A 12803-nucleotide genomic window follows, 5' to 3' on the forward strand; every position below is an offset into this window, starting at 1 on the left:
ACCCTCCTCTCCACAAAACCCACAACACAAGGCTGAATATAAAATAAGTCCACAGATGTGGCTTCAGTAATGGTTCACTAAGTAGCTTCAAGCAGATTCCTCTTTCATACGCTAAAGAACAGCAGGGAATTTTGCACATCATCTCTTTTAACTCCTCAAGGACCTCTCAAAATCCGAGGTATTAAGCAAAAAGGGACAAGTGTTTAGTTAAATGACAACTGAGCCTCTCTGGGTATCTAGCAGTACCCTGAAAATCTTGAGGCCATTCCCAACGCAGATATTAATCAAAGGCAATTTTAAATCACCCCTAGAAGGAAAAAAAAAAAACAAGACTGTTGGCATATTTCCCCTATTTATCAAGCATGGTATTCAGGCTAAACAATGACGTGATACTAAGACCTGTTGATTCTTTAAGCAAACAGCATAATAAAAACGAAAGGAAGCATATGGCTTTCACGTAACTGGCAATAAAGAGAATTGGAAATCTGGTATGGCAAATGGCAGATAATAAAATGTAGCACCCATCCTTTGCTCTCCCCAGGAGAGTGGAGCTAACAGTACTTCACAAATACCAGGGGCTTCAGGTCATGTGACAATCACCTGATACACTCTTGGCACCTATTGCTTTATTTTTACAGATGGGAGAACTGAGGTTCATGCTAAGTGAGCTGTCCAGGGTCATTCAAGTGTGTGGGAGAGCAGATACAGAGTCATCTGGCTCCTAGTTCTGCACTCCCCGGGTCACTCATATCACCACATATGACTGTAGCCTGGAGGACTGTGCTCGGCAAACCAGGAATACACTTCCTAGGATAAAGGCTTAGTGGATTGTGTTCCACTCAGGGAGTATTCATGAGACAGTGAGGAAAACATGGACATGGCAGTCAGATGAACAAGAATGCAAGCTTTCTTAAGGTGGCAATGGTAATTAAACAAGAAAGTGTAGGTCAAGGGTCTAGCAAAGCACATAGTAGGCATTCAGTTAGCTGCTTTTTGTGTGTGTGCCTATTAGGTAAAGGGTTTTCCTTCTTCTCTGTAGAAAATGGGGCATATAATAATTGACCAGAGGTTTTAGTTGTATCTTGAGAAGAGACACAAAATTCAATTTTTAAGACCAAAGTCAAATGGAACAAATTTACTACATCACGTCCAAGTTTATTTTTCTCTCCTAGGAAAGAGCATGTTATTTAGAAGAAAGAGTTAGAGATGGCCATCTCTGGAGGATACTTTCCAGGAAGACAAATTAACTGGTGGAGTTTGTGTTCACCCTGCCAATTATAACAACAAAGCTGTAGCAAATGCGTGACACTGAGGACAAGTGTAAGCTGCAAACAAAAATATTTCCCCCAATGGCTATGAATCTCTATGGATATATGGACAGTGGCATAAAAAATAACCTTACTTAGGCCAGCATGGTGGTAGGCTAAATCTTTGCCTACAGGCACCCCATATGGGTACATGTTTGAGTCTCGGATCCTCCACTTCCAACCCAGCTCCCTGTTTGTTACCTAAGAAAGCAGCAGAGGATGGACCAAGTCCTTAAGGCTCCTGCACTCATGCAGGAGACCCAGAAGTTCCAGGCTCCTGACTTTGGACCGGCCCAACTCTGGCTATTGTGGTCATTCGGGGAGTGAAAACAGCAGATGAAAGATATTTCTCTCTGTCTCTTCTTCCTGTCTGTAATTCTGCCTTTTCAATGAAAAAAAAAAAACCTTTTTTTGTAATAAACTTTCAGGCCTGGCACAATGACTTAGTGGCTAAATCCTTGCCTTGCATACACTGGGATCCCATATGGCCACTGGTTCATGTCCTGGCTGCTCCACCTGTGATCCAGCTCCTGTCTGTGGCCTAGAAAAACAGTAGAGGATGGCCCAAAGCTTTGGGCTCCTAAATGCCTGTTCAAGACCAGGAAGAAGTTCCTGACTCCTGGCTTCAGACTGGCTCAGCTCTGGCCACTGCAGCCACAAGGGGAATGAACCAGTGGATGGAAATTTTTATCTCTGTCCTTCTCTCAGTAAATCTCATCTGCCTTTCCAATAAAAATAAGTAAATCTTAAAACAAATAACCTTACTATTCCAGTGAATAGTAAAAAAATTGCAAATAAATTCTTAGGTATGCCTACCAGCTTGGTTTTGCATGTGTAACTGACTTAAACTGCTCTTGGGCAATGGCTTTTGGTCTCTGAATATACACCTGCTTTCAGCAGCATTTGCCTTGAGAATCTTCTGTTTCTTCATTAGCATTTGCACTTCTGACTCATACATGATGGAAGAACAAGTTGGAATAGTAAACTATTTGTCACAGTTTGACAGACAGTTGGGCTGAACCAAAGTACCTCCCTAGGATATGTTCATTGCAATATTTAGGATGAATTTACATGCAGGTCTGTAGGACAATTCCTGTGTTGTTCTGATCCTAGCATTTGACCAATCAAGGGCAGCATTACTTACAGTGGCAGGATTCCTTTCTCCGCAAAGGGGAAGGAAGGTGTCCCATGCACTCAAACACTTCCTGCGTACGCAATTCGAGAGAGGCAGGGTTACAGACACGGAGGAGCCAAATATGGCTAATCTAGAGCCCTTGTTCTCAAGGATTTCCATGGTCTACTTACAGAGGCAAACAGACAGTTACAGAGCAAAGCGACACCTCGTATGAAAAGGAGCACTGCTCATTGATAAAGGGTGCAGTTTGAAAAGAGCAGCTGATTCACTAAGACACACTTCCTTTTGCTCACGAATCCTGAACTTGGTTTAATGATAAGCAGTTTTCAGAGGAGGGTGGTAGACTGGCCTGAAAGGTACTGTCCTTCAAAGGAAACGGTCATTTCTCACTTGGCCACTTTGCATTGCTCCATGAATTCTAGTCTCGGGTGTGAGTTTTCTTGCTGAGGAGGTACCAGGTTTCTCTCTGGTCTGACTTCTCCCCAGTGAGTGATGGGATAGTGTCCATTCACGTAAAAGTTACAACACAGTTGGATCAGAGAACACAGACACTGATAAAAGGGAAGTGTAGTGAAATCCCAATTGTCGGGTGCGTTGAGATACAATTTACACAAAGGTATACCTCTATGCATTTATATATCTATGGATTTAATTCTTCAATGGCTGAGGCCAGTTCTGTATGTACATTCATTTATGATGGAGCAATCTATCTTTAGATACTGACCTCTTAGTAGAAAACATCAGTCAATTGTGTATTTTGTACAGACAGCCTGGTTCTGCTACAAGTTAGGTTATTATCTTAGAATCTGAAAGGAACACTTCAATAATTCTAGGAGAAATATGTGAAACATGTCATCTACATCTTCTAAAACCTTAATAGCTCAAAGTGGGTTCCTGGGCCCAGTGCAGTAGCCTAGAGGCTAAAGTCCTTGCCTTGAGAGCGCCGGGATCCCATATGGATGTCAGTTCTAATCCCGGCGGCCCCACTTCCCATCCAGCTTCCTGTTTGTGGCCTGGGAAAGCAGTTGAAGATGGCCCAAAGCCTTGGGACCCCGCACCCTCGTGGAAGACCCAGAACAGGTTCTGGGCTCCTGGCTTCAGATGGGCCCAGCACTGGCCTTTGTGGTTACTTGGGGAGTGAATCATCGGACAGAAGATCTTCCTCTCTGTCTCTCCTCCTCTCTGTATATCTGATTTTCCAATAAAAATAAATAAATCTTTAAAAAAAAGGAGGGTTACTAAGTATAACCCATTGAAGGTAGACACATATTTATTTTACTTAATGCCAACTCTTCAGTAACCAATAGAGCTGAGTGTATTGTTGGTACATGGCAAATTCCCAAAGAAATTTTTTTGAAAGTTAAAGTGCTGTAGTATGTTTCAGTTCTATATGGGCAGTCATGTTGAACTGAAAAAAAGTATATTTGTTCAACAATTACCCAGGCACAAATCAGGAACACTATTTTGGTTTCCAGTAAAGTTTCCAATTAGCACAGACTTTTCCATTAAAATAAAATATTCATTCAATAGGACTACCACTTAAGAAATAGTTTCCTAGTTTTTGTCCCAGCAGTATTTCTGGCATTTATTTCTGTTTATGAAAGGCAAAGTCAGTGTGATTTACCTATAACTAGTTATCAGGCCAGCACTGGACTAACTGCAGGAAATTTTGAAAAATTCATTGTCTTATAGTTTGCTAGCCATTATTCTCTGAAACTGTATAATAGATGAATATAATAAAAGAGGTCAACCACTTGAGCTGACACTCTCCGTGGAAAGGGAGCTTTGTCCAGTTGCAGGACCTAGCACAAGATTCCCAAAAGGGACTGAGGCGGGAGTGTAAGGCCGGGCTCTGTCCTCAGGGGGGCGCCTCCATGCTGTTATCAGCAAAGGAAGAAACCACAGATTCACGCCTGAAGCCATGGGATGTCACCTACCAAGCTGAAAACCTGCTACTAGTGTCATCTGAGAAAGTGTTGAGAAAGTGGGGACCAGGTGGTCCTTTGGTAGCACCTGTTACTTAGAAGGAAAATAACCTTGCTCTTTTTAAGTATAAAAACAGATCACATTGGAAGCCATGGCGTGCCAGCAGAAATTGCCAGCCGTCTCCATTGAAAGCATTGAGTTCTTTCGGAGTAATAGGAACTGAATCAGATCAACAACAACAAACTAGAGGATCAGAAATATTTCTCCAAAACCAAAGACAGCAACCCATGGATCCAGTAAGCTGTCATTCAGCATCAGCCTGCACATGCGGCATAACTGACTTGGAATTTCTCTAGACTGCCGACTAGGCAGTCAGAAGGAAACACTGAGCTTCAAACAGCATTCCTCCTTATCTCTTTTTGGGGGGTACAGATTTGTTTTCACCCATTAGTTAACCACAGCTGATAGTAACGTCTGGGAGTCAGCAATAAGGAAGTCACTTAGCATCGCCTTGTCAAGCTATTATACTTTACCGTGGTGCCGAAATGCTGAAAACCACAGCCGATGTGAGGGCAAAGGGAATGCCTTTCCCAGGACATGTGAATTGAATCGGCTTGTGACTACGAACGTAATCAATTCTGTGTCACAGCTGCTGACCTCTGACCTTAATCCCTCCAGACTTGACACTTCCTCCTCTCCACGTCCTCCGAGCTTTCTTTATGTTGTTTTACTTGTTATTCTCCCAATGTGATTGGTTGTTGAATGGACTGCCAGCATCGTGAGATTTCGGTGTTATGGAAATGGCATTTTTTGATGGAAGGGGAAGACAGGGAAGGAGGAAGGGCAAAGGAAGGGATGAATTCTTATACCTACAAAAGTGTATCATGGACAATTATTATTTTTTAATTTAAAAAAAATAAAATGGCAATTTTAAATTATACAGCAGCTAATAGAAAAGTTTCTCTTGTTTTTTTCTCTTTTCTAACTCTCAGAAGAAGAAAAACTGAGGAAATGTTGAATATAAATGATATCAAACAGGGGTCCAAAGAGATAAAAAAAAAACCCAGTTAATTGAACAAATAAAAGTTTTGCATGCTATAGGGGATCGTAAATGCCAAACAGTTACAACCAGACTGAGAAGGACAGCAGACAGCCAAAGCAGTGACGACTCTGAGCAGAGCTTTTAGGGAAAATCCAGGATTTCTTAAGTCTGATCAGGAAGGCTTTAGAAAGATGACACCAAAGCCTTGGTGGAGTGGAGGGAAGATTGGGAATGCATGTATTAATCTTATGATGGGGTGAGAGGAGGTGGCTGGGTGAGCTGCTGAAGAACTGTACAGGCAATGCCAGCTGTGTCAGTCACACCGCCAGGAGGTGTTCACCACTGATTTCATTGGCTGTTGCGTGGCAGGGACAGAGAACAGCATTAGTTCACTTTTGCTTTTGTGCAAATGAACAAACAGTTCAATAGTGGTTGCGTGACTTAGCTAAAGACAGGCAGTTGTTCCAAAGATCACAACCGGGGTTCCCAGGCTTAGCATCCTTCCTATCATGGCTTAATGCCCAAATGAGAGGGAAAAGAGATTGCAAAAAAAAAAAAAAGGCAGGAAAACATCTTCTCTGCTTTTCATGTGACCACCATGAAAAATGTAGATCGAGAGACAGCACATTATCTCGTCACCAGCTTAGTCTCTGGGGTCAGACTGGCCGCGTAAGTCCTATGCCAAACTACTTGGTCTCACTCTACTTCCTTCACTTCATCTATGGCTATGACAGATAACCACCTGACCACCTGCAGGGTATGAAGGGTCAGTGAACTTCCTAGATCAGGTGCCTCATACATCCGTTCTGACTAATCATGTTTGTGCGAATTTCTGTCCTAAACCAGAGTGACGTCTTCTAACCTCACCACTAGCGTTTGCATTGTCCAGGTGGAAATCAGAAGCTGCTTTGGATTTTTACCTGAGGGGAAGTGCTGAAGATCCTGGGATGCTGAAGCATCCTGAAGATGCTGTTCTTACTGCAACAGTAGCGAATCTGAAGGATTCATTGCATAGCTGAGGTGCTCTGGAATTTTCTGAGCCTTTTCCCTCCCGTCAGGCACATCTAAATGTGTCCTCTATTCACACATTCCACTGCATCTCCCTTCCTCTTACCTGCTATCTGAGGGTCCTTGGGTCCTGATCTCTCCCTAAAGCATCAAATACCATGACTTCCCTATAAACCCAGGGGGTTCAACTTGGAAATCAGATCATTACCCCATGAAGTCACTCCCACCAGTGTTGTAGAGAAGAACAAATGAGGCTCATCTCTTGATGTTTTATAGCCAGAACGAAATAGCAATAAGTTCTACGTCTATGATGGCGATTTATTTTTGCTTCTTTGGCTCTTTTGGCTTAGCAGTGCTATCAGAATTTGTAATCTTGCATTTCTGCTGGCAAGAATATTAGCCACACAGTTGTTTAAGCAATAGGTATAGTTCAGATTTCCACTGGCTCTGGAGCATAATCAGCAAGCACCAGCAAGGTTGGTAGAAAAAGAAATTGGCCCAGTTTCCTTTTTGCAGATTTTCAAATTTTTATCATCACCTCCATTCTTATTCATCTGTTTTGCTGCCTGAAACACGCTTGGGAGATGTGATCTTTTTTTCATCCATTCAGTCAGTGTTTGGCAATGCAGAATGCTCAGAGGGTGCAAGAGGGCATTCTGCATCTTGTTTATCATTCAAGTGCATCTTCTGAGATTCCTCAACACTAAACGCCTGACTGCCTTGCCATCTCCCTGGTGCTTGCCCACCTTAAACAATGTACTCCCTTTAGAAATGAGATGTTGAAACCTACAATTAACTTCTGGGCAGGGCTTGCATGTCAAAAAATTTTTCAGTGAGAAGCAATATTTTTTAAAATTAGTGATTCTTTCTAATAACATTTTCTCCTATTTCCAAAAGAATGTAAGTTAAACCCTCCGTGTCAGTGGCAATTGCTGATTATTAAAAAAAAAAAAAAAGACTTGGTTAGTTTGTTGCATTAGTTTCTATTTGGAAAACAATTTTTGAGGATCGAGTATCAAATTATGAGTTTGGCATTTAAGACCTTCCACAGAAGGCTCCAATTCTGTTCAAGTGTGTGCGTGCACGCACACACACATACACACAGCTTACCACTCCCCCACCCCATTTCTACGGGCACTGTCAAGGTTTGCTGACCAGCATATGAAACTTTCCCAAATTGTCCTCCTTATGCTGTAACTTTTACTTAGCAGACTCCTCCAGCCTGTCTCCAACCTTCAAAAGGCAACCCAAGTTTTTCCCCTTCTCTCAGATCATTGAGTCCACTGCAACATTGCTGTCCTCGGAATGTACGCTCGTTTTTGTTGGCTGCATTCACTGGAGAGTTAACGATATGTACCCTCACAAATTTCCTTCTACCGTTTTTATTTTCTTTTACTTCCAGATGTTAAACTACAGAGGTCAAAGGCCATTAACGATGCAATTTGGTCTCACACCGTGGAGCTCACTGGTGCTGACTGATCGGTATCTTCCTATCAGGTGAGTCCCTGTTGTCAAGGGATGACACTGCAAAAACACTCGGCACCGAGGCTGAAAACACGGGTTTTCCTAGCTTGGTAGAACTGCAAAAACAGTCCCATCACACAGGAAACATTGCTTATTCATAGTGCATCATCTGAAAAGCAGCCTCTATCTATTTTTCTCCTCCTAGTCTCCTTCTCCCAAGCTCTTCCTTGAGTCATTTCTTGCATTTGATGGCCTAAACCTACACATTCTGCTCAAGGCCACTTGCTACGCAGCTTCTGAAGGTGACCGGAGAACACAAACGTTTCGCAGTTCATCACCTCAACCTGGGAATATCTCAGACAAGCTACCTGAGGATCAGTTTATATTGTATTTGTACAGCTGTGCTTGTGCATGCCTAACAAAGTAGAAATAAAATGTTTAATTTTTTTTTTTTTTGAGATTTCATCAGGCATGTTAAGCAGACGGTAAGTGGTTCTCTTATCGGAATGCCAAGACGATAACATGGAAAACGCCAATGAACAAACAAGCAGGTAGGTGCTTGTTTAGCTGCGTGAATGGGCTGCACAGGCATCAGAGGGACTGCGTGAATGATTCCTGGCTCATCCTTCCATCTACCTACTGCAGCTTCCTTCACCACACTGCTCAGGCTTTTAAAAATTCAAACTCAATACATGAAATCTTAAATTCTTCTCTAGAAGGCCTGTCAACAATGTACCTATTAAATTCCTGACTCAATGATGCTTTTCATTTTCAGTACACTCTTTCAGAATGAGCCCCGTCGCCAGGCATTGCCTCTTCCTCCCGGTCGTATGCTTCGTGAGCTCAACTGCAGTCCGCCACCTCCTCCCCGCACCCTCCAGCCTTCCACTAGCAAACAAACTCAGCAGTAATTACCAGTGTCCAAGCACGTAATTCCGGCCGCATTAGGCTTTTCATTTGACGCAACTATGCAGAGAGCTGTCTGGACATGCAGCATGAAGTCAAAGCATTTTTCACGATTCTTGCCCATATTCATTCCCTTCCTCCCACGACTAGAACGCAGTTGTTAATTTTTGTCTGAAAATTTCAGAGTTACAAACTTCATTCATGCAGTTACACACGCTTGAATTGATATCCATCCCAAATATTTTTACAGATCACTATAGGTGTGCAAACATGAGCAAACAGATGTTTAACCATGAAAAGAAAACACATTATGTAACAAATAAATAGCTTGGTATAAAAACAACCTTCCATAGATGAACAAAATGCTTTAACTTGTGCCTGATTAAACACAATAGAAGACCTTACACTGAGTCTTTTAGAAGGGTTATGATAGTATTTCTTGACCAGGCTGTATATATTTTTGTATATGACACCAGCTACTTAAACAGTACAATTTTGACCGTGGGAATTTCATGACAGTTTTATTTGTATGAATCAAAGAGGAATATTGCTGTGGGTTTTTTTTTTTTTTTGCTCACTTGGAAACTCCAAGTCTCAAAGTAGAAATATGGTTAAAGTGCTTATCACCACCGCAGCAAAATCCCGCAGTGCCAGAACAGAAATTGCAGCAGCTCTTTAGGTCGGAATCCAGTTTCATTCTAATACCCTGGTTCCGTAGTCTGCGCTATCCTGAAGGACATGGTTGGATTCTCCTGGGCTAGACCAATCTTGTTGTCAAAACAAACACACATACAACAACAACACAAAACTATTGGCCTGCAATAGTTGATACTGATAGCAAATATTTCCACTAACTTGGAGTCCACAGCCAGAGAGGTATAGTCCTCAAAGATGTATTTTTTGTGTGTGATAGTGTGGATTTTCATTAAATAAATCTGTTAATCCTAGATCTTTCTCAAATGGAAATATTTATAGAGACACGACTACTGTAAACAGTTTGGGAATCTTTATATATACCCCAAACATGCCCATCCAAGATGTAAAGATTGATTTACTCTGTTAAAAACAAAACCACATATCTATATGTCGTCCTAGAGACTTAATGCATGCTATTTTTAAAAAGCAAAAAGAAGAGAGGCAGACAGCAACACAGGAGATTTCTACAAGTAGTTTTTTTTGGTGGTATGCAGGAGGTGAATAGGGCAGTGGACAAGTCTCTGTGGACAGAATATGTGGGGTTTTTTTTTTCCTTTTCTCTTTTCACCACCTATGCCTGGTCTATCCAGGGTCTCTACAGACGACTTGGCCTTCAGTGCTGGCACGTCTAGTCCCCCCCGCCAGGCGTCTGCGGCAGGTGGATGCGGCGCAGCGGCCGGAGCGCTGTCCGCGGTGCTGTCCTCGGCCCCGCTCTCCAGGGTGCTGAGCGCGAGCCGCCGCAGTCCCCCGGGCGAGCCCACCGCGCCAGCCCTCCGCAAAGCCCTCCCAGCAGCCCGCAGCGGACGTGGAGCAGGCGGCATAAATCAAGTCCCCTAGCCCGGGGCGGGAACTCGACCCGGCTCCTCTGGCCTCCCCAGCACCCACCCCGTGCCTTCTCCTAAATTCTTTCCAGGATAACAGCGCGCTAACGACCACAATTAGAAGAAGATTAGAACAACATGATGGCTTTTTGTTTTGATTAGGGTTTTTTTTTTTTTTTTTGGTCTACAGATAGAAAACAAGCCGCTTTTACCCTCAGCTGCTAAACATCTCCAAAAACTGCATCGCAAAATGGAAGAGCAAGAGGGTCCCACGACTGTTGCAAAGGAGTAAGTTATTATTTGGTATGTATCCTTGCTCTTCCTCCTCATCGCTCCACCTGCAGTATCCCCCTCCATCCCTTCCCCACGCAGCTCACCTCGAAAATACTTTCTAAAGCCCTAGACCGGAGTCTGACCAGACGTGCACACCCGGAATACCGCACCCTCAGTGTACAAACACTTGGATGTGCCCAGGCTCACTTGGGCCGCCCAGCTGTGGGGTCCCTTCTGGGCACACAGCCGTCTAGAGCCAGAGCCTCAAGCTGGGCGATGGTCTCCTTACCTTGGCTTCTCCGGAGGGTGGTGGTGTTCGCCGGGCCCCTGCAGGTTGCAAGCGTGGAGGAGCCGCCGAGCAGGGAGGAAAGACAGCGCCTGACCTCCCCGAGGGTTCGTCTTCAATGCAACGTGAGCTCTGCCCTCATCAAAGATGGCCGTCCCTTTGACGTCAGCAGCTTTTAATAGCCGGCTGGGGAGGGGCGGGGAGGAAGTCGGCTGGCGCGGAGCGGGGCGGGGGACGGAGGATGGGATGGAGGGAGGAGGATGGGATGGAGGGAGGAGGATGGGGCGGGGAGAGGAGGATGGGGCGGGGAGAGGAGGATGGGGCGGGGAGGGGAGGATGGGGCGGGGAGGGGAGGATGGGGCGGGGAGGGGAGGGAGGAGCATGGGGTGGGGAGAGGAGGATGGAGAGGAGGGAGGAGGATGGAGCAAGGGAGGTGGACCCAGGATGGAGAGGAGAGAGGAGGATGGGGCGGAGGGAGGGGAGGAGCCGCGAGGTGCCCAGCGTTGGACTCAGCTCGGTGTGCGCTCCCTCTGAAAACCTTTGTATTTTCCTCTCTCTATAAACACCCGGACAGCAGCATGTTAGGACTCCATTTTAACACCTGATCTTAAGCAAAAACACATTGCCCTTGCCACGGGCTTGCTTGATGGCCTTTGTTTTTGTACGTGCGTCGTTAACGTATGTGTGTGCTGCAGACATTTAATTTTCTCCAGCTGAATTGAGTTACAGACGACGCGAGGAAGGCAGAAAGGATAGAGGGAGGCGTTGGGAGGGGTAGAAGAAGGGGGGAGATTTCACCTACAACCTGTTCCCTACCACCCTTAACTAGAAAAGGGTCCCCAGGGGCATCCCTGTCAGCTCCATATATGGCCAGGCTACGTGGGTTGCTATTTTTATGAGTGATTTCTTCATTTTGCCCAAGCAGCGACGTGGGCTTGGAGTTCGCATTCGTGTGGTCAGCTGGGAGAGAGTCTTGCACACTTTATTTTAAAGTACGTCAGAGCAATTGCCGCTGAGAACCACCCTCTGGGCCTGGGAGGGAGCCTGGAAGGGGTTTTACCCCAACTAGCAGGGGGTCGCTAGGATGCCTCAGAGGTGACGTTGACAGCGGTTGGCCTGACGCTGCTTTCAGTGGCATTTGCAATCGGAACCTGGAGTTTTTTGTGTTGGGTGCTTTTGGAAAAGTCCGCAGAGGCACGTAGGCGCCTCCTAGAATCATCCACCCATCCAGGAAGAAGGTGGCAGGTCTCTGTTCAAGGATGGTTGTGGGGCGACCAAACACCCCTGCTTCTCTCGGTGCGTCAGAGGGACTGGTCTGGGGGCCCTCTGATGCTCACATTGGGGCATGGGCGAGAGAAGCCACTTGTGCAAGTCATATGAGAGATTAAAAATAATAATCAGACAGCCATCGTCCTAGCTGGCCCCCGTGGTCGTGCAGGCGGCGCCCGGGGAGGGGAGGCGGTGGGGATGGGGGAGGCGTGCAAACAGCTCCTCGGTGGCAGCCTCTCTCTCTCGGATGATTCACAGGTGTTGGGGAGGCTGTCGCGGGGCTCTCCGCGGGGAGGGAGAGCTGCGGAGCGCGTGGGAGGTGGGGGGGACCTCGTCTTAGGAACTGTTTGTACTTTTCTGGGGAGGATGCGATTAGAAGTCGTGCCTTGCCGTGTTAAAATTTGATGGCCTCTGAGGCGATGGAACATTCTTGTCTCCTGTAGATGTAGAGAATAAACCTTTTAGAACTGGGTCCGGAATAAAACAAATGTCGATACCTCCCTCCCTCCACCCTGTACGCACACACAGGCACACAGCTGCTGGCTGAGAGCCGAGCTTAAGCAATAATGAGGCTTTTAATTGCAAGTGTGATTGCGGGAAGAGGTGATGCGGGAGAATAGTTGTAGAGGCACTGTGTCAGGGAAGAGAGGAGCTGTTAAGTGCTTGCCTC

The 12803-nt window shown here is 45.3% G+C and overlaps 1 protein-coding gene across 2 annotated transcripts in view; it reads right to left on the reverse strand.

Annotated features, from left to right (window-relative positions):
- The window catches only part of SNAP25 (synaptosome associated protein 25), a 79329-nt gene extending 68312 nt beyond the window's left edge, over positions 1-11017 (reverse strand). For both annotated transcript variants that reach the window (XM_040980969.1, XM_040980970.1), the window contains exon 1: positions 10868-11017. The gene's annotated coding sequence lies outside the window, so the exon portion shown is untranslated. The remainder of the gene's footprint in view (positions 1-10867) is intronic.
- Positions 11018-12803: the final 1786 nt, after the last annotated feature.

The sequence above is a fragment of the Ochotona curzoniae genome, unplaced genomic scaffold (assembly GCF_017591425.1).
Source record: "Ochotona curzoniae isolate NIBS_2020 unplaced genomic scaffold, NIBS_Ocur_1.0 contig_3520, whole genome shotgun sequence".
Classification (NCBI taxonomy): domain Eukaryota; kingdom Metazoa; phylum Chordata; class Mammalia; order Lagomorpha; family Ochotonidae; genus Ochotona; species Ochotona curzoniae.